The following is a 25,573-nucleotide window of genomic DNA, read 5'->3' on the forward strand; positions in this document are numbered from 1 at the left end:
GACCGCGCCTGAGGCTGCGGAGGAGGCTCGTCTCTGTGGGGAGGGCGGGCCTGAAGGGGCGTCCAGGCAGCGGGGCCGGCCTGTGAGGGGTGAGGCGGAGTTGAGGGGGCCCGGCCTGTGAGGAAGCAAGGCCTGGGAGGAGGGTCCAAGCGCCGAGGGCCCGGCCCAGAGGCAACGAGCGGGCCCCGGGGGTGAGGCGGCTCTTCCCTGGGGGGAGGGCTGGGCCCGTGAGGGCAGACCCGGAGGAGGAGGGTCAGGGAGGCCCAGACTGCGGGGTGCAGGCGGCCGAGTGGGGTTCCTTCGTGAGGGGGCGGGCCAGGAGTGGGATCCTCTTGAGGAAGGAGGGCGGGCCTGGGACCGGGCTCCGCCTGTGAGGGTGGCAGCGGCGGCGGAGGGCGGGCCCAGCTCGGCTCCCGGGCCGCCCCTCGCCCCGCGTCAGCCCTCAGCTGCTCCCTCCACAATGGCAGACAGGGCGGGCCGTGTTGTGCTGCGGCAGCCGCAGGGAGACGGAACTGGACCCCCCTGAGGCCGGTGCGCCCCCGACGAGGGACCCGCGAGCCCCCTGTGAGTACCAGCCCCGGGTGCGAGGGGCGGGAGGGCAGGAGGGAGGCCCCCCCCCGGGGGCGGCAGGGCTCACCGCGCCGCTGCCCCACCCCTGCCATGGACCTGCACCCCCGGGGGCGGGTGGGATCCAGGCCTGGTGCTGACCGCCCCTCCAGCCTCCATGAAGCCCCCATGTCCCACCTCCCTCCTTGTTCTCTCGCTCTGGGGCGCCGTGATTGTCCGCCTCAAGGCGCCCCGGAGGAGAGGAGGGACCAGCAGGTGTCTGGGCCGGCGAGGGATGCCATCGTGAGGCGTCAGGGCCATCAGCATTTGGAATCACGGGGTGTCAGGGCTGGGCATAGTGGGGTGTCAGGGCACAGAGGGGTGTCAGGGCACGGCACAGAGGGGTGTCGGGGCAGGGCACAGAGGGGTGTCGGGGCTGGGCATAGTGGGGTGTCAGGGCTGGACAGAAAGGGGTGTCAAGGCTGGGCAGAGAGGGGTGTCAGGGCTGGACAGAAAGGGGTGTCAAGGCTGGACAGAGAGGGTTGTCAAGGCTGGGCATATTGGGGTGTCAAGGCTGGGGGTGTCATGGCACAAGGGGTGTCGGGGCAGGGCAGAGAGGGGTGTCGGGGCAGGGCAGAGAGGGGTGTCGGGGCAGGGCAGAGAGGGGTGTCGGGGCAGGGCAGAGAGGGGTTTCAAGGCTGGGCAGAGAGGGGTGTCAAGGCTGGGCAGAGAGGGGTGTCAAGGCTGGGCAGAGAGGGGTGTCAAGGCTGGGCAGAGAGGGGTGTCAAGGCAGGGCAGAGAGGGGTGTCCAGGCTGGGCACAGTCGGTGTCAGGGCTGGGCACAGAGGGGTGTCACGGTTGAACATAATGGGGTGTCACAACTAGGCACAGAGGGGTGTCAAGGCTGGGCATAGTGAGTGTCAAGCCTGAGCTTCGAGGTGTGCCAGGTATCGAGGGGTGTCACGACTGGAAGCCTGAGCTTTGAGGTGTGCCAGGTATCGAGGGGTGTCAGGCACAGAAGATGGTCAGGGCCGGGCATAGTGAGGCTTCAGACCCCGTCATCGTGGGTGACTGTCTGGGCGAGACATCGTGCGGGGGCTGTCAGTGTAAGCCATTTAGGGGTTGCAGAGCCGATATCCAGGCCCGCAGGGGTCCCAGGGCCAGCCTCCAAAAGAACTGCCAGGGATGGGCAACGAGGAGAGCCAGGGGAGGTCGGTGTATTACAGGGGCGAACACGGCCACGGAGGTGTTATGGGTACCAGGACCGGCGGCGAGGGTGTTTTGGGTACCAGGGCATGGCACCTAAATGTCCTTGGTGGGTTTCAGGGAGTGTCCGGTCCGGACATCGAGGAGGGAAGTGACTCCATGATGAAGGTTCACACGGAGCGCCAGGACCTGACTGACAGCGAGAAGGTAATGGGCAAAGAAGGAAATACGAGTAATGGGCGTCAGGGTTAAAGACAGGATAGAACCAGGCACCGCATAGAGTGCCACATAAAAGCCTCATCAAATGGACCGCGATGATCACAACGAACAATATCTTAGCTTCTGGTTAGACCGTAACACCACATCACCTTGTAGACCCAGGTGGCATAAAGGAAGGGCACTGGGGTCGGACCTAGAAAGGTTAATGCGCGTATATTGCGGGGTAAAAGCGTTACAGGCGTTGCATTTGTAAAGGAATGCCAGATATCTACAGCGTTGAGGGATGCCAAGGCCGAGCGTCAGAGGAGGGGTACAAGGGCAGTAAAGTCAGTACGATTCTAGGCATCAAAGAATTAAAGGGGCGATAACGGGTTTGTTAAATGGGAAAAGGGGTTTAACACGGGCCCTTGCAGTGCAGGGGCCCCAACCCCTCAGAGGGAGCTGTATTCATCAAAAGACCAATTAATATCTATACGGTGTAGGATACACAGGGGCCCCTCATCCCATTCTGCAGGAGGTGTATGTGTGGGGGGAGGAGAGGGGCGTCGTGGGGTACTTGTACAAGTTAAGGGGTCACAAGGCCATAACAAGGATTTCTGTGGCTGGACAGTGAGTGAATGAGGGCCATGTCATCGAGGGGCAATGAAGTGACATAACCACACGTCAAGGTTGTTAAGGGGAGGCAAACATCAAAATCCGTTCCAGTGCTCAGGGGGTATTGTGTGCCATGTATGGGAATCGGGAGAAGGACACGTGAGATCGATGGTGAAATAAATCCAATAGAGCTGTTAGAGCGTGTCAGGCGAAGGAACTCCGGCGGCAAAGGGTATGAAAGGATAAACTGTTCACATCCATCGAAGAGTGCCAAGGCTAGTTGCTCTGAGGGTGAAAGTGGTACCAGGGCGCAGGGCATCGAAGGGGGCTGTTGGTTTAAAGGTTCTTCAGGTAATAGTCCTTGCCAGTGCTGGATGTGGAAGGGGTTGAGGGCACGACAGAATGAAGTGATGCTTTCTGCAGTCCGACCTGGGCAGGGAGCAGACGGTGCCCCGCGGCGCTGATGCTGCACTGCAGGGGCTTGCACCCGAGCGACCGACCGGGTGCAGAGTGGCACTCTTTGGCGTAGCACTGGCATCGGAGTGAGGGGCAATGTGAAGCTGGTTTTAGAAAGGTCAGGTCATTGAAGGTGGTCGGTGAATCGAATGCCATGGACCCGGTGGACTGCCAGCAGGTACCAGTTCCTGGCGCTAACGAAAGTCCCACAGTTTCAGGTTTTGATTTCGAGGGTCTCAGCAGGGCTGGCTCCCAGAGGGAGTGAAAGGGTGGAGCGATGCCAGCTCGGAGCGCTGGAAGGCGTGGATGCTCAGGGGGCATTGCCTGGCATAGGAGGACATGACAATGTATATTCATGCTGTCAGCAGCCGCCGCTGCGACACGCGCCAGCCCCGGGTGTCGAGGAGCACACAGTGAAGCTTCCTTTTACGTTGTTTTAGAGCAGATGATGGTGCATGGCAACGCAGGTGTGACTGGTCGAAGCAGCGCCTGGCAGCATCAGTGCTACAGAGAAGCGTGATCTTTGTAGGATATGGTGCCCGTGCTCTGCAGTACAGGAGCCAGGGCAGGTGGCCGATCCCGCCGGCGCTGCAGTGCATGTGCCAGCCCTGAAGTGGGTGGCATGGGCAGTCTGGCCTTCGCAGCTGCAGCATTAGAGGTGTCCGCAATGGAGGGCAGAGGGAGAGTGCTGTGACCTGTGCAGCCGCTGCAGCAGTGTGTTCACCAGAGTGTGGTGCAAGTGCTGCTCCGATAAGGGGATCATTGCAGCCATATTAATGCAGGTGCCAGTCAGTACACGTGCCATTCCTGCAGGAGGCCATGGAGAGTGGGATGACCTTTACAAACGCTGCAGTAAAGGGCTGACGAAGTGTAGTGCGCGTCTTAAGCCGCTGCAGGACACGTGCCTGCAGCAGACCACGGTGTGTCAGGGAGTAGTGTGGCCCTTCAGCCGCTGTAGCGCATGTGTCGACACTAGAAGGGTGTCAAGGAGCAGTGTATCCCTGCAGCTGCTTCAGTACACGTTCCAGCACCAGAGGAAGTCGCCGGGAGTAGTGTGATCCTCTAGCTGCTGCAGTACACGTGCCAGCACCAGAGGGGTGGCAGGGAGTAGTGTGACCCTCCAGCTGCTTCAGTACATGTGCCAGCCAGTAGACGTGCCAGCACCTGAGGGGGTGGCAGGGAGTAGTGTGACCCTTCAGCTGCTGCAGTACACGTGCCAGCACCAGAGGGGTGGCAGGGAGTAGTGTGACTCTTCAGCTGCTTCAGTACACGTGCCAGGCAGTAGACGTGCCAGCACCTGAGGGGGTGGCAGGGAGTAGTGTGACCCTTCAGCTGCTGCAGTACACGTGCCAGCACCAGAGGGGTGGCAGGGAGTAGTGTTACCCTTCAGCTGCTGCAGTACACATGCCAGCACCAGAGGGGTGGCAGGGAGTAGTGTGACCCTCCAGCTGCTTCAGTACATGTGCCAGCCAGTAGACGTGCCAGCACCTGAGGGGGTGGCAGGGAGTAGTATGATCCTGCAGCTGCTGCAGTACACGTGCCAGCACCAGAGGGGTGGCAGGGAGTAGTGTTACCCTTCAGCTGCTGCAGTACACATGCCAGCACCAGAGGGGTGGCAGGGAGTAGTGTGACCCTCCAGCTGCTTCAGTACATGTGCCAGCCAGTAGACGTGCCAGCACCTGAGGGGGTGGCAGGGAGTAGTATGATCCTTCAGCTGCTGCAGTAGACGTGCCAGCACCAGAGCGGTGGCAGTGAGTAGTGTGACCCTTCATCTGCTTCAGTACACGTGCCAGCCAGTAGACGTGCCAGCACCTGAGGGGGTGGCAGGGAGTAGTGTGACCCTTCAGCTGCTTCAGTACACGTGCCAGCCAGTAGACGTGCCAGCACCTGAGGGGGTGACCCAGGTAGGTAGTCACAAGGCAGTAAGGTCCTCCGGGGACTCACCCCCAGTCAACTGATCTGGGTTTAATCCATCACCATTCTTTAGCTCACTCCACCACCGCAGTTCAGACATGGCCTTATGCAAATCAGTCTGACCCTGTGCCTCATGGGAACAGTCCAGCCCGAACTGCCAAGCCATGGTTTCCCTGGACCGGAAACAAGCATCCTGGGACCGGTTTCGGATTCATAATCCTCATCAGCCAGGCTATCTTGAATCCAGTGGTAGACTGAGCAAGGGACCCACGTCTGGGCATACCATGCCAGCTTAGGGCGAACAAAGCGATACCAAAGGGGATGATGGATGGAGCGTTTGAGCAAATCAAACACTCACCCCCTGATCTGGGTTTTATCCATCCAAAGGATGTAGCAGGGAGTAGTGTGATCCTCGAGCTGTTGCAGTACATGTGCCAGTACCTGAGGGAGTGGCATGGAGTAATGTGACCCTTCAGCAGCTTCAGTACACGTGCCAGCATCTTAGGGGGTGGCAGGGAATAGTGCGGTCCTTCAGCTTCTGTAGTACACGTGCCAGCACCAGAAGGGGTGATATGGAGTAGTGTGACCCTTCAGCTGCTGGAGTACACGTGCCAGCATCTGAGGGGGTGGCAGGGAGTAGTGACACGTGCCATTATAGCAGGAGGCAGTAGGCAGCCATTGCAGTACGGTGCTATTACTAAAGGGGTACCACCATATTAGCGTGGTCTTAGCATCTTCCGCTGAATATGTGCCATTCCCAGAGGAGAAACATACCACAAATGTAGCTGGAAGGGCGAAGAGAAGTGTCATCTTTGCAATTATTGCAGTGTAGGGGGCAGCACAGGGTGTGGGGGGCTTTTTGGGTGTGAATGTGCCTGTGTTAAAGTTGTGTGTAGAATGATGTAGGGTCTTTGCAGTCACTGGACTGAAGATACCAGTATTTAAGGGTGAAGTGGAGAATGGGATGGCATCTGGAGTCACTTGAGGCATTTTGGGAGGTGGGGGAGGGGGGATACAGGAATTATAGCACCTGGAAGATGATCCACAGCGGGGCTGTATTTCCAGGCTGCTGGACTGAACACGTAGTCTGCTTCTACTGCAGGGCTTACCCCTGGAATCCTTTGCCTATTGATATTGGATCAATCCGAATCTACTTTCTCAAAGCACTAAACATTCCTTACCTATGGTGGTCAGATTCTGTTCCTGTTTCCATGATTGTTTCCTGTTAGACTGCAGTTTTAACGTTTTATGTACATTTTGTATGAAATTGTACTTGAACCCCTATTTTGTGAATTCTTGAAAAGCGTCCTGCTGCTTCTGGGCTTTGAGTTATTGTGTGCGGTCTGCAGTATTCTAAACGGATATAAAAATAGACAGTACATGCGCTAGCATCGCAGGAAGCTAGAGAGAGCAGCTCGGCCTCTGCAGCGGCAGCAGCACTTGAGCCAGACCTGGTGGGGCTGTGGCGTGGCCGCTTCGTGTTTGCCTTTACAGCACCTCTAGCACAGGCCCTAAAGGCAGCGACAGAGAAGGTTGACCTCTGTCTATTGCGGTTTTAATGATTACTGCACCAGAGGGGTTAACATTCCTGCAGTAGCTGCATTGCCGATGATGGCCCCAGATGGGGCAACAACGAGCAGTCTGTTTTTATTACTGTTGCAACAACTGCATTACTGGGCATAGCCAGGGCCACTGGAGTTATGCTGCAGGGAAGGGCCATATTATGTGGCAGGATTGAGTAAATTATGCAGCACACTATGTGATTGTATCATGTCATTATGTTGTCATTTTTAGTTCTCCCCATGGCAGCGCCCCATGATATGCTGTATTCAGGATATGGGCATAAAGCTTTGCCCACTTTCCGCCCATCTTTTTAATTGCCTCTTGTCCCTGTCCTTTGTAAATGGTGGCTTTTTATTGGTCAGTAGGCTTAGTAGTCCCTCCTTAGTACCACCTTCTCTCTTCTTGTAACTTCTCTTTAGGACATCCCCTGTTACATGTGTTGTTACTCCCTAGGTTTTATTTACAGCCTCAAGGCACTATTTTCTTAAATGGCTTCAGGCAGGACACATACTTGGTCCTAAGCAAGACTACCAGTGGTTACTTCAGTCATTAGAACATCTCACATTTATATGAGACTATCTATACATTTCCCTTCATCAGCTCCAAGCAGAGTACAACCTAATCCGAAATTAATGTGATTATTTTGTCACATTTCAAAGCTAATAATTGTATATATGGACATAGCTATTTGAATGTACTTTTAGTACTGTCTTGCATGCAATGTATTATGGGTACAGTGGATTTACCATATCTTCTTTTTATTATAATTTTTTTATTGAGCAGAACACAAGATAAAAAAAACACATTTGTACAGAGAACAATACTCTAGGGATCATTGTAAACATTGAGCGAAATAGAGTAAAATCCAGTAATTCATAACATTCAGCAATAATCATCAATATACATTTTGGTACCAGGCAAAAAATACATAACCAGAATATGCCAAGTACCGAGTGCAATCATTTTCCAAACACAGTTTCAGTAATTAAAGTACAGGTAGTGCAAAATATAATAATCTAATCAAAGCTACTTATGCGAGATCCCTGCACAAGAGAAATGTTAACGTGCCTGACCTAGACTATTAATATCAATAAAGTGTCAAGTGCTAAAGTGCTGAAGTGTTAAAGTGCTAAAGTACTATGTGCCAAAGTGCTACATATCCAGCAAAAAATATTTACCTAACCTGTACTTCTTGTATTCATAAGATATTACTTATTAAAGGGCTATGTGGTGGTAGTGAACTCACTACTAATAAAGTATTTCCATTTTTTTGTGAATTTTAGCATTGACCCAACTCTTTTGGCATAAGCCTCTTCAAAAAATGTTGTCCGTCTCATTTTGTTTACCCATTTAAAATAGGATGGTACTTTCTCTGATCTCCAAGTTTGGAGGATTAAAGAACGGGTTACTAAAGTGAAGATTGCAATATAAGTTTCTTCTGCACTGGACAAATCAGTTCTCTTTGCTGAGATGCCAAAAAGGGCGATCTCGGCTTCGGGTTCAATTACCTTGTTTATAGCCTGACTTATTGAAGAAAAAATCTTACGCCAAAAATTCTCCAATTTCGAGCATGTATAAAAAACATGAAGCCAATCCCCCCCCCCCCCCCCCCCCCCCCCCCCCCCCCCCCCCATGCAGCTGACATCTAAAGCATTTATTTTCTACTCCGGAAAAGCGTTTATTTAAAGCTTTAGGAGTTAGATAAGCCAGCCAGTGGGATAAAAAAGACATCCTCTTAATATGGGCCACTCTGAGGGCCTTACCTCCTAACTGGGTGATCCACTCCCATTCCTGCCTCGAGAAGGAGCAATTGGTTTCCTGAGATATTTTACCCAGAATTTCATCAACTAAAGGAGATTCTTCACCCTTTCTCAGAGAATTGTACCAAATCCCCACTCCTGTTAATTTCACTTTATACAGGGCAGTAGTCAAAGGCATTACACCTGCTAATAAATTATATTTATTTATAAAGTTTATAATCTGCAGAAATTCCAGAAATCCCGTTTTTAATTTATTATCAGACCTAACCAGAACCTCTTGCCAAGTAATAAGTTTCCGTGATGTAAAAAAAGAACCTAGATCACCAAAATCTGAGTCTATCCACTTTTGGAGCTTACTCGAATGGATTTGAAGCCCCAAGATCTTACACTCCTCTAATTTCAAGTAGTACAAGCCACCACCAACTTCCTGTTTAAAAAATGACTGTAATCTATATGAAAAATCTCGAATAGTCTTAAACTTGGTCTTTTTTGGTAATTTCGCTGTTTTAAAAATAATCGAAACTTGTGAATCTGCCTCAAGTACCATTTTTTCATAAAAAAGCATATCGAGCTGTCCATTGGGCTCCAGTAAACGTGCTGTGAGATCCATTATCGCTGCCATATAATATGTGCGTATATTCGGTAGTGCTAGCCCCCCTTGTATAGTTCTCAGCTGTAGTGTACTCAATTTCACCCTTGAAACTTTCTTGTTCCAAGCAAAATCCCTTATCATGGACTCAATCTCTCTAAAATAGTAGGAGTTAATCTTTAATGGTACGTTTAAAAAAAGAAAAACCAATAGAGGAAGGATCGACATTTTAATAAGTTCAACCCGACCAATCAAAGTTAATGGTAAAATAGTCCATCTCTCCAGTAGAGTTTTAATTTTGTTTTGCATTGTTAAATAATTCAAGCTAAATAATTGATCGAACTGATTGGAGACATAAATACCCAGGTGTCTGATCGGTTCTTTTTTTAAAGCTTGTGATCTTAAATTTACAGGTAAAAAATTACAATCCGAATTCAGTACCAGTACCTCTGTTTTATTCTGATTAATTTTATATCCACCAATCAGTTCGTACTGACTAAATTCTTGTAATGCTTTATCAAGATTTAATTTATCAGGATGAAGGTATAATATAATATAGTCGGCAAATAATTTAATTTTTGCCATTCCTGCTATGGGTGGCTTGATTTCAGGATTTCCACGTATTCTTATCGCTAGAGGCTCAATGAAAAAGTAAACAGGATGGGGGATATCGGGCAACCTTGCCTGGTACCACGATTGATATTAATTGCCCCTATGGAATTGGCATTAACTACCACCTTTGTCTGCGCATCCTGGTAAATATTTTTTAATATACCAATTATGAAATGAATGAAATTAATTTGTACTTGTAAAGCGCACTTATTCCCCAACCGGGGTTTCCTGGCGCTGTACGCATACCGCTGTGAAACCCTTCCTGGCTTTTTCACTGTGAAATGTCCACTCCTGGGCACCCCCAAGGTGAAGCCAGGCATCCCAGCGCTGTTGGGGCCGTTGTGGAGATTAAGCAAGCTAGTTGCAGAGTGGGACCCATGATTGGAATAGGCACCGAGGTGAGAATTATCAGGTCTGAGGAAATTGAGCCCAAGGCCCGCCGAGGCGGGAATTGAACCCTGGTCCCGGGCCAGACCTCTGCATCAGGGTCTGCCGCTCCAACCATTGAGCCACACTTCTCCACTCCACCAATTATCTGAACATGAAAGCCACATTTTTGCATAGCAATAAAAAGTGCATCCCAGTTCACCAGGTCGAAAGCTTTTTCGGCATCGGCCATTGAAATTAAAGTTGGAATTTTATTATTAGTCTAAAGCCTGTATTAAAAACCCAGTATTTGAAGACATAGACCTTCCCGGGACAAAACCTGACTGATCAGAGTGAATTAACGCCTGGGCAATCTGGGAGAAACGCATGGCCCATAATTTCATTAGGAACTTAAAATCAGCGTTAAGAAGGCTTATCGGCCCGTATGAATTTACGTCCTTCTCATTTTTCCCCTTTTTAACAAAACTAACAGTAATGGACTCCTTACAGCTCAAAGGAACAAATCCTCCCAATCTAACAGCATTACATAATTTAACCAAGAAAGGAGTTAATTCTTAGCAAAAGTTTTATAAAATCCGATTGGGAGCCCATCTGCACCACACGCTTTTGCCCCGACAATTAATTTCACTGTGTCTAGAATTTCTACCGCTAAAATTTCGCTCTCCAATTGATCAGCTAATGGACCGGGTAAGACAGGAAGATTAACTTTATCAAAATATTTATGAATAAGATCTGTCCCTATCTCTTATGTCGTGGAATATAGCTGAGAGTAATGATCCAAAAATACTCCAGCTATATCATCTTTATCTCTAACAATATTTTGCGTTTTAGGATCGATGATCTCTACTATTATGGCTTTCTCCTGTTTGGTTTTTGTTTGCCCTGCTAGCATTTTTCCCACCATTTGGCTCTCCTCATAAACTCTTTAAGTTTTATAGCTATTGATTTCCTCAATTACAAATTTTTTTTTAAGGCTGCCTTCACCCTTCCCAGTTGCAAAGTCACATCTTCCCTCCCCAAAGGTGTGATATCTCTAATGGTTCTAGCATTAGACACATCCTGTTGAAGTTTATTGATTTTATCCCGCCACTCTCTCATCTGTGCGCGCAATCATCCGGCCTCTAATAGCTGCTTTAAACCCTCCCCAAACTGAGAAGATTTCTGCGTTAACTTCATTTAGGTTAAAAAACTCTAATATCCAATCTTTTGTTTGAACCACCCAATTGATGATATCTTGGAGGAGTAGACGATCCATCTGCCACCTGGATTGAGCCATTCCTCCCCCTTCGATCACAAACTCAACTGCTATTAAAGAATGATCTGAGAAGGGATTAATCCCTATGGTGGTGTCTAAAACCATCAGGGATCCTGAATTAAGAAAAAAATCGATCCGCGAGGCCGTATGGAATTGGTTAGAATAACACGTACATTTAGCAACAGTCCAGTTGCGATTATGCCATTGATCAACCAATAGGAGTTCCTGCATTAGTGCTTCCAAAACTTTATTTGTTTGGGGTTTCAGATCTTATTTTTATTTGAAGTATCTCTTTTTAAATATTGAATGAAATTGAAATCCCCACCCAAAACTATTTTTCCTGGGGATCCTCTAAGTAGCTCGGTGATGCTAAGTAACGGCGTAGTATCATCAATTATCGGGCCATAATAGTTTATAAAATTTAAAATCATCCCATTTAATTTGGCCTCAACCCAAATCCAATGCCCCAATGGGTCTCCCCTAATTTGCCCAAATTCCCATGGAAGACTACGGCAAAAATATATAGCAACTCCTCTTTTGGCTAACCCGGCCGAGGCAAAAAACACATGAGAAAAACTCCTAGGAAGATATATTTAGGAAAATTTGTTTTCAAATGGGTTTCCTGAAAAAATAATACCCGTGGCGAGCAAGATACTAGCCACCTCATTAATGCTCCATATTTGGATTTATTTAAAATCCCATTAACATTGATAGATAAAGTACAACACCTATTATTCATTTTTTGTCCTGGTTTTCAAATATATCTAGAAACGTACTCCACCATTTCTTGAATGTTTTTACTCCAATGCCCCTGCTACTGCTCCTTTTACTGTAGACTTTTTAACCCCCCTAACCCTTCCCTTACCCTCTCAAACCATCCCCCCACAAGAGGTGTACCTCCACACTCTGCACAGACTCCATCCTTTGCACCCCTCAAGTACTTTGTAGGATGCCATGGATCTGCACCCAGGTTGACCCTCCCCCGTGGTATATAAATATTAGACACAATCGGGCTATAAAGAACATCCTTTGATCCATTGATACATATTTGGTTCATATTTTCATCACCCGGCAAATTCCTGCAAAAAGAAAACCTTTCAAACCGTTAAGCACCAGAAAAGACAAGACAAGACAAGACAAGACAAACATCTGACTTATTGAGGCCCTGACATCTCCTTTAGAAACTCCTGCGCATCATCTATATTAGTAAACATGTGGAATTTCCCCTTCACAAGCACACGTAATTTAGACTGTTGGGCAATTGAAGCCTGCGCGCTTTGTGCCTTAAACAGAAAGAGCAGTTTAACAAATTCCTTGTGCCTCCCGGCCGCAGCTGCAGACATATCTGAAAAAAATCGACATTAGGAGTCTCGTTCACTGGGAATTGCTTTTGTTGTATGGCCTTAGCCAGGATCTTCTCCTTTATCCGATAGTCTGAGAAATTAACTAGGATTGTACGTGGACCACTCGAGCTTGGCAGAGGATGAAAACGAACTCTATGGGCCCTGGTGATTGTCAAATCTCCACTAAACTCCGGGAGAACTTTTTCCTTGATAAAGGACTCTACCCATTGTGGTGCTTGAGCCCCCTACACCCTCTCTGGTACACCCACTATGCGCAGATTTGAACGGCGTGAGTAGTTCTCCAACTCCTCAAGTTTATTTTCTAATGAATTTTTATCTTAGGTGACTTCACATACTTTAATAAGCAAACCGGACATCTGATCCTCCAACTGAGAGATCCTCGTCTCTGCTTCCTGAATTATAACCGGAAAACAAGCAATTGCATCCTCTATTTTGCCTAATCTTGAATGTAGAGAAGCAATTTTGTTCTCCTGCAACCCCTTCATGTCTCTAATTTCCTCAAGAATAAGGTTGAGGAGTGTTTTAATTTCCAGCTGTTCGGTAGTGGCAGTAGCTGTTGGATCCTCTATTAGAGTGTTTAGCGATTCTAAATCAGGATCTGTGACTGATGATTGTGCCATATCAGTTGCTTTCTGGTCCTGGTTGTGAGTATGATCTTTTTGCTGTCTTTGCTGTTCCTGTGGCCCCGGGGAAAGTGCTGGGTTGCTGCCACTCAAAATCTGGTCCTGGTTTGACTGGATTGACTGGACAGACGATTGAGCAGATGACTGCAATACTGAATCTGCGGAAGGTCAAAGTCGGGTAGGTTAGAATTCGATTCTTGTAACAGAAGAGTTGAGGTTGGGGGAGAGGGTGAGGCTAAAGGATTTTGGACAACCGGGATGGCTGGAAACTCCGAGGAAATGCCAGGTGAAGACGATGAACTTAAGTCCAATGGAAACTGGCGGGGGAGTCTAGATCGATGACCGTGGACTGGGGTAAATTAAGCTGAGGAGCAATAGGCTGTGCTGTTTTTTTCACAAAGAGGGGGAACTCCTTCGTGCTCTCTTCCTCCTTTTTACCACTTGTACCACTTTCAAGTTTTCCTGCCTTATCCCCTGCCAGTATCACCTGGCCCAAACCTGGTCCACGCAAAGATTCTGCTGGGGAGGATCTAACTCACTGGAGTGTCCCAGGAGGCTCTGCTGCTGGTTCCAACCCTGGCTCTTCTTCCGAGCTCTCAAAGTTGGAGTTATGTTCCCCAGCAATCCTGCCCTGCCTCCTCCCCGGACAAATTTTTGCTCTGTGCCAGGGCCAAAGGCATTTTTGCTTTTAGGCCCGTGGCTGTTTCCACTTTTGAAGTTAGCTGATTCAGTCTATTATGTCGCCCCATAATAGCTCCAACCGAAGGATTTCAATAAAATAAGGTAATAGAGCAGTAAGCAGTGAAACTCTTTCAATCAAGGCAAAAAAAAAAGCCAACAAGTATCCTACAGATATTGCTCAACCCGTTCTCTTTACTTTCCCTTAATCTGCCACCTTCTGGGCTATGTCATGCCAATATCCTTGTAACACGAGGCCTCTTCTCTCTCCCCCTCTTCCGAGTGTTTTCACTCCTGCTTGACTCTTCCAAAACTCGGGTGTCTCGTACTTCCACCACAGAGCCTGTATCCAAAGACACAGTCAGGGCGCACTCCTCATTGAGAAAGCCGTCAAAATGCCGCTCTGCTTTTCCGTAATTCAGTCACACCAAAAGCTGCTCCGTATTCCATATCCCGCCGCACTTTCTATACCAGGAACCGCGATGCTCACAAACGCGGTCACCAGCACATGCTAGGAGTAACACGGTGCGTCGCCATTACCACAGGTAGGCGTGGTCACTTACGACTATCCGGAGGTGTAGTTCTCCGGCATAGTTCCCTTGCTCACAAACGCGGTCACCAGCACACACGAGGAGTAACAAGGTGCGTCGCCATTACCACAGGGGGTCGTAGTCACCTACAACTATCCGGAGGATTTACCATATCTCCGCAGGGTGCAGTACCATATGTCTCCAAAAGAGGTCCCCTGCAACATGGCTAGCTAAAATAACATTTACAATGCCAATAACTCCAACTTTGTAGACATGCAGTGCTGGCGCCTTGCTCACTAGGGACATCTAGGAGCAGCTTGCGGTACTGCACAGAGACATGCAGTGCTAGCACCTTGCTTACTAGGGACCTCTAGGAACAGCTTGCAGTGCTGCACCTAGACATGCAGCGCTGGTGCCTTGCTAACTTGGGACCTCTAGGAGCAGCTTAGTGCTGGCGCCTTGCTCACTTGGGACCTCTAGGAGCAGCTTGCAGTGCTGCACCTAGACATGCAGTGCTGGTGCCTTGCTCGCTAGGGACCTCTAGGAGCAGCTTGTGGTACTGCACCGAGACATGCAATGCTGGTGCCCTGCTCACTCGGCACCTCTAGGAGCAGCTTGTGGTACTGCACCTAGACATGCACTGCTGGTGCCTTGCTCACTCGGGACCTCTAGGAGTAGCTTGCAGTGCTACACCTAGACATGCAGTTCTCGTGCCTTGCTCACTAGGGACCTCTAGGAGCAGCTTGCGGTGCTGTACCTAGACATGCAGTGCTGGTGCCCTGCTAACTCTGGACCTCTAGGAGCAGCTTGCGGTGCTGCACCTAGACATGCAGTGCTGGTGCCTTGCTCACTAGGGACCTCTAGGAACAGCTTGCGGTGCTGCACCTAGACATGCAGTGCTGGTGCCTTGCTCACTAGGGACCTCTAGGAGCAGCTTGTGGTACTGCATCGAGACATGCAGTGCTGGCGCCTTGCTCGCTAGGGACCTCTAGGAGCTGCTTGCGGTGCTGCACCTAGACATGCAGCGTTGATGGCTTGCTAACTCGGGACCTCTAGGAGCAGCTTACAGTGTTGCACAGAGACCTGCAGCGCTGGTGCCTTGCTAACTCGGGACCTCTAGGAGCAGCTTACAGTGCTGCACAGAGACATGCAGTGCTGGTGCCCTGCTCACTCGGGACCTCTAGGAGCAGTATGCGGTACTGCACCTAGACATGCAGTGCTGGTACCCTGTTTGCTAGGGACCTCTAGGAGCAGCTTGTGGTACTGCACCTAGACATGCTGTGCTGGTGCCTTGCTCTGTAGGAACCTCTAGGAGAAGCTAGCAGTGAGGCACCTAGACATGCAGTTCTGGTGCCTTGCTCACTAGGGACCTCTAGGAGCAGTTTGCGGTACTGCACCTAAACATGCAGTGCTGGTGCCTTGCTCACTAGGGACCTCTAGGAGCAGTTTGCTGTACTACACCTAGACATGCAGTACTGGTTCCTTGCTCGCTAGGGACCTCTAAGAGCAGCTTGCGGTACTGCTCTGGACATAGAATGCTAGTTCCTGGCTCACTGCGTAAGCGTTTGCTATACACTAGGTCTTGCATTACTAAAAGTATGAGTTATTGGCGTTGCACCATTATTTGCAACGCTAATACCTCAGACAGGCAGTAATGCGAGACCTATTGAATCGCAAATGCTTGTTACACTTGTTAGCACTATCTGGGCACTAGTTGAACCTTATTAGTTCCAATTTAACACTGAAATATAGCGATAAGCTACAGAAAGGTGACCAGTCAACCTTTCTAAAGGTAAAGGGCCTTCCACTACACAGCAACATGGTATGCTGCATTTTTACAAACTTTTGAACCGTTTGAGCTGTAAATAATTTTTTGGGGTTTAAATCTGCAGATTATGCGGCAGAGGAGGGATTATATGGCAAATGTGGCAGATCTCTAATAATGTGAAGATCACTGTAGCCGCACAATCACATAATTCCTATGGCCCTGGCCATAGCTCCAGAGGTGGCAAAGGCTTTGTCCTTTTGCAACAGAAGCATTACTTGGGATAGGCTTAGAAGCGGAAACTGCCAGTAGTTTTTTTTGTTGTTAAAGCTTCATTACTGGGGGATGAGTAGGACAACCCGCCTCCCTCATAGTTCTAGGCCAGGGCCGCTGTCCCTGTTGTAGGCCACTGCCCTAGCTCCTGTGTCCACTTGTGTCCTCTCCCGAGCTGGCTCTACAGAACAGGAGTGTAGGTACCTACCTACTGCTGTCCCGGACTAAGCCTGCCCTCCACCCCCACAAAGCACTCGAGGCCCTACAGTGTGCGACCACCCTTCTCTAACTGTGTCAGATAGGCCCCTACCCCACTCCAGTACTGCCGACCTTCAGCGCCCTGTGTCTGCGGCCTTTAAAAAGCGCGCCAAGCGTCTGATTGGACGGAAGAAAAGAGCATATCGATGGCTGGTTTTATGCTTGGCTGCACTGCAGGGAAGCTGATTACCAATGCTTTAAAAAATATACATTGTGCCTTAGCTCCACCCAGGGAGTAATGCCCTCTTCCTCTCGTTTCTGGGTGTTTGGTGCATCATTCCGCCTGGTGCAATGAACGAGGCGCTATTTTCCATCTCACAAGTAGCGCCGGTTATCACATTTAATCATCGGCTCGTTACAGTCGGTCTGCTGGCATTGCCGGGCCTCTCGGCATTGAACGGGCGGCGGTGCAGGGGTCGGGCCTGCTGCCTTCTCCAGCGGTGCGCAAGAAACCCGCAGGAGTGGGGCCCGTGGATGCCCGGGACGGACTACTGCCGCGGCTTGCCTGACCTTGGAAGGAAGGAGTGCGGAGCCGCCCCTGCGCCGGAGCATGAACCCACCGAGCTGTGCCGGCGGCCGCTGGACGTGCAGCGGGTGCAGAGGATCTGCCAGGCGTGGGAGGGGTGGCGGGGTGCGGCGGCTCTGGCGCAGTGCATGGCCAGCGTCGGGGAGATGGCGGGGACTGGCGCTGCGTCTGCGGCACAGGTAGCAGAGTCGCCTCTGGGTGGGGGCGATGGGGGTGTGTTTGCCAGGGGTGCCAGCGCAGTCATGGGTGGCGCAGGGGATGATGAGTAAGAATCTCCCAGCTGCTGCTGCATCACAGCTGGCAGTGCACGCCGCAGGCTGCAGCAGTGCGTGTGCAGCAGTACGGGGACCAGTGCAGTGCGTGTGCAGCAGTACGGGATCCAGTGCTGCAGGTGGAAGACTGAAGCAGTGCGTGTGCAGCAGTACGGGAACCAGTGCTGCAGGTGGGAGACTGGGGCAGTGCGTGTGCAGCAGTACGAGATCCAATGCTGCAGGTGGGAGACTGGGGCAGTGCGGGGCAGCAGTACGGGATCCAGTGCTGCAGGTGGAAGACTGAAGCAGTGCGTGTGCAGCAGTACGGGAACCAGTGCTGCAGGTGGGAGACTGGGGCAGTGCGTTGCAGCAGTACGGGATCCAGTGCTGCAGGTGGGAGACTGGGGCAGTGCGTGTGCAGCAGTACGAGATCCAATGCTGCAGGTGGGAGACTGGGGCAGTGCGGGGGCAGCAGTACGGGATCCAGTGCTGCAGGTGGAAGACTGAAGCAGTGCGTGTGCAGCAGTACGGGAACCAGTGCTGCAGGTGGGAGACTGGGGCAGTGCGTGTGCAGCAGTACGAGATCCAATGCTGCAGGTGGGAGACTGGGGCAGTGCGTAGGCAGCAGTACGGGAACCAGTGCTGCAGGTGGGAGACTGGGGCAGTGCGTGTGCAGCAGTACGAGATCCAATGCTGAAGGTGGGAGACTGGGGCAGTGCGGGGGCAGCAGTACGGGATCCAGTGCTGCAGGTGGGAGACTGGGGCAGTGCGTGTGCAGCAGTACGGGATCCAGTGTTGCAGGTGGGAGACTGGGGCAGAGCGTGTGCAGCAGTACGGGAACCAGTGCTGCAGGTGGGAGACTGGGGCAGTGCGTGTGCAGCAGTACGGGATCCAGTGCTGCAGGTGGGAGACTGGGGCAGTGCGTGTGCAGCAGTACGGGATCCAGTGCTGCAGGTGGGAGACTGGGGCAGTGCGTGTGCAGCAGTACGGGATCCAGTGCTGCAGGTGGGAGACTGGGTGTTAGACGGACCTGGAGGGTCGGCCGAGGACAAGGGGAGAGGTCTCCGGGGAGAGCCGTCTCCAGCAATCGTACAGACGAGTAACTTCCCCCCCACAGATGTACACCACACAAAGATAAGGTTTAACGTTCTTTATAAGCAATCTTGAAGTACGATAGAATGGTACAAGGAGGTCAGGACTCGGGGGTCCCCTCGATTCTAGTCTCTTGGATGGGAAAGGGGGTAGCGGGACAGTCTTGTTACCAATCTGGTAGATGCGATGATAAGATGGATAGCTCACAATCCTCGAGCTCGGCGTTCTAGGTGGACGGGCCGCGGCAGCGCCGGCAGGTCCCGAGATGATCGTAGGTAGCGACGGTCCGCGGCAGCGCCGGCAGGTCCCGGTGAAGGTGGTAGTTACAACGGTCCGCGGGAGCGCCAGCAGGTCCCGACGAGGATGAAGGATGCAGAAGGTTGCGGCAGCGCCAGCAGGCAGGACGATAGTTCACAAGGCAGGGCTACGGCAGCGCCAGTAGTCCGTCAAGGATGAGTTCTTCACGGTGTCTCTCGACTCCAGGATACAACTCCCTTCCTGCTCTGGAGCTGCCCCAGTTATAGGTCTGGCGCCCTTTGATGTCCGGACCCTCGCACTTGGAGGTCGGGAGGTCCGGGATGAGGGAGTCCAGACACCCAGCAGGGGGGTGGAGCCAGCGCCCGGGGAGGCTGGGGCGATCGGCACCTGGCGGGGGAGAGCCATCGACACTTCTTTCTCCCATTGACCTGCCAAGTGGTCCGTTCACCTCCTGGGTGGATGGTGGTGCCGGGATGTCGGGGCCTGGCCAGGCCCAGGGTTAGGGTCGAGCTGAGGCCACGCGGCCTCGTGGTGCAGTGTCCAAGATGGCGGCTGGGCCCGGGCAATGGTGCTGGCGGTGGCCCGGGCCAGGGATACAGAGATGTTCGGGGACAGGCGTCCCGTAGGGGACGGGTTGCGGGTTGCTTCTGGGGGTAGCACCTGGAGAGCCGATGTCCGGGCTCTGTCATGCGGGGGGGGGGAGCGAGCCCTTCATGTGGCCTGTCCAACATGCGTCCCCCCCAGCTGAAGGCGGGGAGAGTCACCCATCCTCTTGGGGACTCTCCTCGTCGAGGCGGAAAAAGCGTGACAGGCCATCCGCGTTGGCGTGGTCTTGGCCAGGTCGGTGTTTCACAGTGAAGTCCATCCCCTGCAGGGAGATGGACCAACGCAATAGTTTGGGATTTTCCCCCCGCATCTGCATTAGCCACTGCAGGGGCCGATGATCTGTTTGCACCCGGAAGTGGGTACCGAAGAGATAGGGCCGGAGCTTCTTGAGGGCCCACACTACTGCGAAGGCCTCCCTCTCGATGGTGCTCCAGCGCTGTTCTCGGGCCAGTAGGCGTCTGCTGATGAATGCCACCGGTTGGTCAAGTCCTTCGGGGTTCAACTGGGAGAGGACCGCCCGATGCCATGGTCGGAGGCATCTGTTTGTACGATGAATTCCCGGCTGTAGTCGGGGGCCTGGAGCACAGGGGCAGTGCACATGGCGGCCTTCAGCTTCTCGAAGGCCGCTTGACAGTCTGGAGTCCAGTTGACCTCCTTCGGGTGGTTTTTGGATGTGAGTTCTGTGAGGGGCCCCACAATGCTGCCATAGTCCCTCACAAACCGCCGGTAGTAGCCGGTGAGCCCCAAGAAGGCTCGGACCTCGGTCTGCGTGACTGGAGGCTGCCAGGACTGGATGGCAGCGATCTTGAGTTGAAGAGGGGCCACCAGACCGCTTCCCACTTGGTGTCCGAGATAGGTCACGGACCCCTGACCAATTTGGCACTTGCTGGCCTTGATTGTGAGGCCGGCCTGTTGGAGGGCCTGCAGGACCTCTCGGAGGTGGCGGAGGTGGTCTGACCAGTGGCGGCTGTACACAGCGATATCGTCCAGGTAGGCGGCGCTGAACTCCTCGAGTCCCGCCAATACCTGGTTCACCAGTCGCTGAAAAGTAGCTGGAGCGTACTTCATGCCGAATGGCATGACTTTGAAGTGGTAGTGGCCATCGGGGGTGGAAAAGGCGGATCGTTCTTGGGCCCGGGGTGTGAGACCGATCTGCCAGTAGCCCGCTGTCAGGTCGAAGATGCTGAGGTAGCGGGCAGCCCCCATGCGGTCGATCAGTTCATCTGCTCGGGGGATGGGATGAGCGTCGGTTCTGGTGACAGCGTTCAGGCCCCGATAGTCGACGCAGAATCGGAGCTCAGGAGTGGTGCCGGGGGCAGCAGCTTTGGGGACCAGCACGACCGGGCTGGCCCAGGGGCTGTCCGAGGGCTCGATGACCCCGAGCGTGAGCATCTTTGACACTTCCTCTTGGATGCAGGCACGTACCCGATCTGGTACGCGGTACGCCCGATGTCTGATAGGGGGACTGTCCCCAGTGTCCACGTCGTGCAAGCGCCAGGGGGTGACCCCGGGGGTGAGGGAAAACAGGGTCGCAAATCGCAGCAGGAGGTCCCGGCAGTCTTGGCGCTGTTCCGGGGTGAGGACATCTGAGAGGCGGACCCCGTCTACGGATCCATCTTTCTCACGGGTCTTTAGGAGATCAGTGAGAGGCTCGGAGTCTTCTTCCGCTCCACTGTCCGTAGCCATCAGGAGGCTGAGCTCCGAGCGCACAAAGTGGGGTTTGAGTCTGTTGGCGTGGAGGACCCGGAGGAGGTTCCGGGGAGATTCCATATCGATGAGATAGGTGACGGGGCTCTTGCGCTCGACCACTTTGAAGGGCCCCGTCCACTTGTCCTGCAAGGCACATGGTTCGGTGGGGGACATCACCCACACTTGTTGGCCAGGTTCGAATTCGATGGAGGAGGCATTTTGATCGTACCATCGCTTCATGTCCTCCTGACTGGCCTCAAGATTCGCTTTTGCCATTTCTCTGAATCGTCTGGTCTGATTGCGTAGGGTCAGGAGGTACTTGAAGACGTCTGGAGGGGTCTTCAGGGGGGCCATCTCCCAACCTTCTTTGACTAGGCTGAGGGGCCCTCGAACAGGGTGTCCGTACAAGAGTTCGAAAGGACTGAAGCCGAGGGACTTCTGGGGGACTTCTCGATAGGTGAAGAGGAGGCACGGGAGTAGCACATCCCACTGGCGACGGAGGGGCTCTTCCAACCCCCGATCATTCCCTTGAGCGTGCGGTTGAACCGCTCGACGAGTCCGTTTCCTTGAGGGTGATAGGGGGTCGTGAATCGGTAGGTGACCCCGCACTGTTGCCAGAGGGATTTCATATATTTTAAAATAAAGTTTGTGCCTCTGTCGCTGACGACTTCTCGGGGGAAGCCCACCCGGGAGAAGATCCCCATTAAGGCCCGGCCGACCACCGGGGCTGTTACAGTTCGCAGGGGAACAGCCTCGGGGTAGCGGGTGGCGTGGTCCACCAGTACCAGGATGAACCGATGTCCTTGTGCTGTTCGGGGGTCCAGGGGCCCCACAATGTCTATTCCCACCCTCTCGAACGGGGTGGTGACAACTGGGAACGGTTGCAGAGGTGCTTTGAGTTTGCGGCCGCTCTTCCCGCTGGCCTGGCACGTGGGGCAGGACCGGCAGTGGTTGAGGACGTCGTTTCTCATCTTTGGCCAGAAAAAGTGGGTCACCAGGCGACTGTAGGTTTTGTCCTGTCCCAGGTGTCCCGCCAGAGGGACATCGTGGGCCAAATTCAACAAGAAGTCTCTAAAACGGAGGGGCACCACCAACACTCGACTGGCCCCTAACGCCGCGATTCTTTGTTCACTATACAACAGGTCGTTGTCCCAATAGATCCAATGGGCTCCGGCGGTGTCTCCCGCGCTCTGGGCGAGGGCTTGCTGTCGTAGTCCCTCGAGGGAGGGACAGGTCTTCTGCTCTTGACGGAAGTATTCCTGGGTGGGTCCCCCTTCTTGACGCCACTGAGCCAGGTCGGGAAGGTCCTGGAGCTGAGCGAGCCCTTCGGGGGTTTGCTCAGGGTGTTTGGTGAGGTCGGTGTCCTCCACTGGAGCGACCGGGGGAGGAGGTGCTGGCCATTCTGGTTCTTCAGGTCGGGAGATGGTCCGGGCGGCCATGGACCGAGTGGTTACGCATGCCCAGTCCGGGAGGCCCAGCATCCCTAGGTGCTCTCTTCTTTCCACGGCGGCCCACGGGGAACTCTCAAGATCATTCCCCAGGAGACAGTCCACGGGGGCATCATCTCGGACCGTCACCTTCAACATGCCATTCGAAGGGGACGCAGGCCATCCGACACAGACTCTCTGAATTGTCGGCTTAACGGACGGGGCAGAGGATGTTCGGCAGGATCTGTTCCGGGGTCACCAGGTGACAGCGGACGGCCATCACACTGGCCCCCGTGTCACGTAGTGCTTCGGCCCTGCGCCCATTAATGTTCACCCACTGACTGTATTTTCTGGTGTTGGCGGGTAGGGGAGCCCGCGGGACCATGTCTCTTCCCCCTAGGCACGCTAGCACCATGGCGGCCGGTTCCCACTCGTGTTGTTCTTGTTCGCATTCTTCCTGTTCTTCGGAGATTTGCTCTCCCCCCAGGGCGGCGGCAGCTACCTGGCGGGGCCTCGGAGTCTGGTTCTGTGGACAGTTCGGGTCATTGGCGTAGTGGCCGACTCGCTGGCATAGGTGACACGTGACATTGGCTCGGAACCCCGGGCGCATCGGGCGGTTGCCCCGGCCGGGGGCGGGGTGCTGGTAGCGGGAGCGGCCGGGGCGGTGTCTCTTCCCCATCCCTGGCCTCCTCCTCCTCGGGGACGGTGCTGACCTTGGTTGTTCCTGTTCTGTTCGTGTGGCCCACTCCGGCCTACTCGGGTGCTCTCCCATCGGTCAGCCTCAGCGGCGAGCTGCCGTGGATCAGTCAATTTACCGTCGAAGAGGTGCTGCCTGAGCTCGACGAAGCAGTTGTTGGAGAGGTGCTCCCACACCATGAGATTAAAAAGTTGCTCGTAGGTAGTTACGTGGCTCCCCTTGATCCAACCCTCGAAGGCTCGGCTGAAATAGTTTACATATTCCACCCAAGTTGTACCCGGGATCCGGGTGCAGTCTCGGAACCTCTGGCGGTACATTTCGGGTGTGAGCCCATATCGAGTGAGTAGGGCAGCCTTCATGTGGTCATAGGATGTCATCAGATGGTCGGGGAGCTGTAACAGGGCATCGCGGCCTTCATTGACGAACCTCCCCCATAGACCGGCTCCCCAGTCACTTCGGTCGATCCGGTGGGAGGTCATGGCGATCTCGTAGGCCTTGAACCACTGCTGGATGTCGTCGTCTCGGAAATATTCTCGTACGACATCCTTGGGGATGTGGACCTTTTTTTCTGTCGCTCCTGGGGTGTGTGGTTGCTCGGGCACCCCCAGATCTTTGTTTTGCTTCCGTAGGTCTAATTCTGCCAGTTTGCGCTCGTGTTCGTACGCTAGTCTCTTTTCTTCGAGTTCTCTTTGCCTCTGTTTTTCTTCCCTTTCTTCTCGGAGCCGCAGATGTTCTAGGTTCAGTTTTTGTTCGGCTAATTTTAGTTCACCGTCCATTTTGAGCCGTGCCATTTCTAACTCATGTAGTCTGCTTCTTTCTCTCTCTTGGATCTCTTCCTGCGAGAGACCCGTGCTTCGCTCCTCGGGAGCCGTGGTGTTCCTTTCTGATGCTGCAATGTTTTGGTCCGGGGGTCTGACGGCCCCGGTTTCTGTCCAAGACTCAATGGCGTGCTTGAAATCGTCTTTAGTGCTCAGACCGGTGGTAGCAATGCCTAGTTCAATGCAAAATTGTTTCAACTCACGATGGCTGTACTCTTCCAATTTCTCTATCTGGAATTTCTCGGTGGATCCGCTCTCTTTGGTTGTCATTGTGGTTTAGTCGTGGGGTGAGCTACTCTCTGTACGATTACGCGTTGATTCGGATCGCGCCGCTGGCCACCAATGTTAGACGGACCTGGAGGGTCGGCCGAGGACAAGGGGAGAGGTCTCCGGGGAGAGCCCTCTCCAGCGATCGTACAGACGAGTAACTTCCCCCCCACAGATGTACACCACACAAAGATAAGGTTTAACGTTCTTTATAAGCAATCTTGAAGTACGATAGAATGGTACAAGGAGGTCAGGACTCGGGGGTCCCCTCGATTCTAGTCTCTTGGATGGGAAAGGGGGTAGCGGGACAGTCTTGTTACCAATCTGGTAGATGCGATGATAAGATGGATAGCTCACAATCCTCGAGCTCGGCGTTCTAGGTGGACGGGCTGCGGCAGCGCCGGCAGGTCCCGAGATGATCGTAGGTAGCGACGGTCCGCGGCAGCGCCGGCAGGTCCCGGTGAAGGTGGTAGTTACAACGGTCCGCGGCAGCGCCAGCAGGTCCCGACGAGGATGAAGGATGCAGAAGGTTGCGACAGCGCCAGCAGGCAGGACGATAGTTCACAAGGCAGGGCTACGGCAGCGCCAGTAGTCCGTCAAGGATGAGTTCTTCACGGTGTCTCTCAACTCCAGGATACAACTCCCTTCCTGCTCTGGAGCTGCCCCAGTTATAGGTCTGGCGCCCTTTGATGTCCGGACCCTCGCACTTGGAGGTCGGGAGGTCCGGGATGAGGGAGTCCAGACACCCAGCAGGGGGGTGGAGCCAGCGCCCGGGGAGGCTGGGGCGATCGGCACCTGGCGGGGGAGAGCCATCGACACTTCTTTCTCCCATTGACCTGCCAAGTGGTCCGTTCACCTCCTGGGTGGATGGTGGTGCCGGGATGTTGGGGCCTGGCCAGGCCCAGGGTTAGGGTCGAGCTGAGGCCACGCGGCCTCGTGGTGCAGTGTCCAAGATGGCGGCTGGGCCCGGGCAATGGTGCTGGCGGTGGCCCGGGCCAGGGATACAGAGATGTTCGGGGGCAGGCGTCCCGTAGGGGATGGGTTGCGGGTTGCTTCTGGGGGTAGCACCTGGAGAGCCGATGTCCGGGCTCTGTCATGCGGGGGGGGGGGGAGCGAGCCCTTCATGTGGCCTGTCCAACACTGGGGCAGTGCGTGTGCAGCAGTACGGGATCCAGTGCTGCAGGTGGGAGACTGGGGCAGAGCGTGTGCAGCAGTACGGGAACCAGTGCTGCAGGTGGGAGACTGGGGCAGTGCGTGTGCAGCAGTACGGGATCCAGTGCTGCAGGTGGGAGACTGGGGCAGTGCGTGTGCAGCAGTACGGGAACCAGTGCTGCAGGTGGGAGACTGGGG

The 25,573-nt window shown here is 53.4% G+C and overlaps 1 protein-coding gene across 2 annotated transcripts in view; it reads left to right on the forward strand.

The window, feature by feature from the left end:
- Positions 1-431: 431 nt before the first annotated feature.
- Positions 432-25,573, forward strand: part of TRIM3 (tripartite motif containing 3) — a 288,298-nt gene continuing 263,156 nt past the window's right edge. For both annotated transcript variants that reach the window (XM_086933707.1, XM_086933708.1), the window contains exon 1: positions 432-564. The gene's annotated coding sequence lies outside the window, so the exon portion shown is untranslated. The remainder of the gene's footprint in view (positions 565-25,573) is intronic.

Source organism: Lissotriton vulgaris, chromosome 8 (assembly GCF_964263255.1).
Source record: "Lissotriton vulgaris chromosome 8, aLisVul1.2, whole genome shotgun sequence".
Classification (NCBI taxonomy): Eukaryota; Metazoa; Chordata; class Amphibia; order Caudata; family Salamandridae; genus Lissotriton; species Lissotriton vulgaris.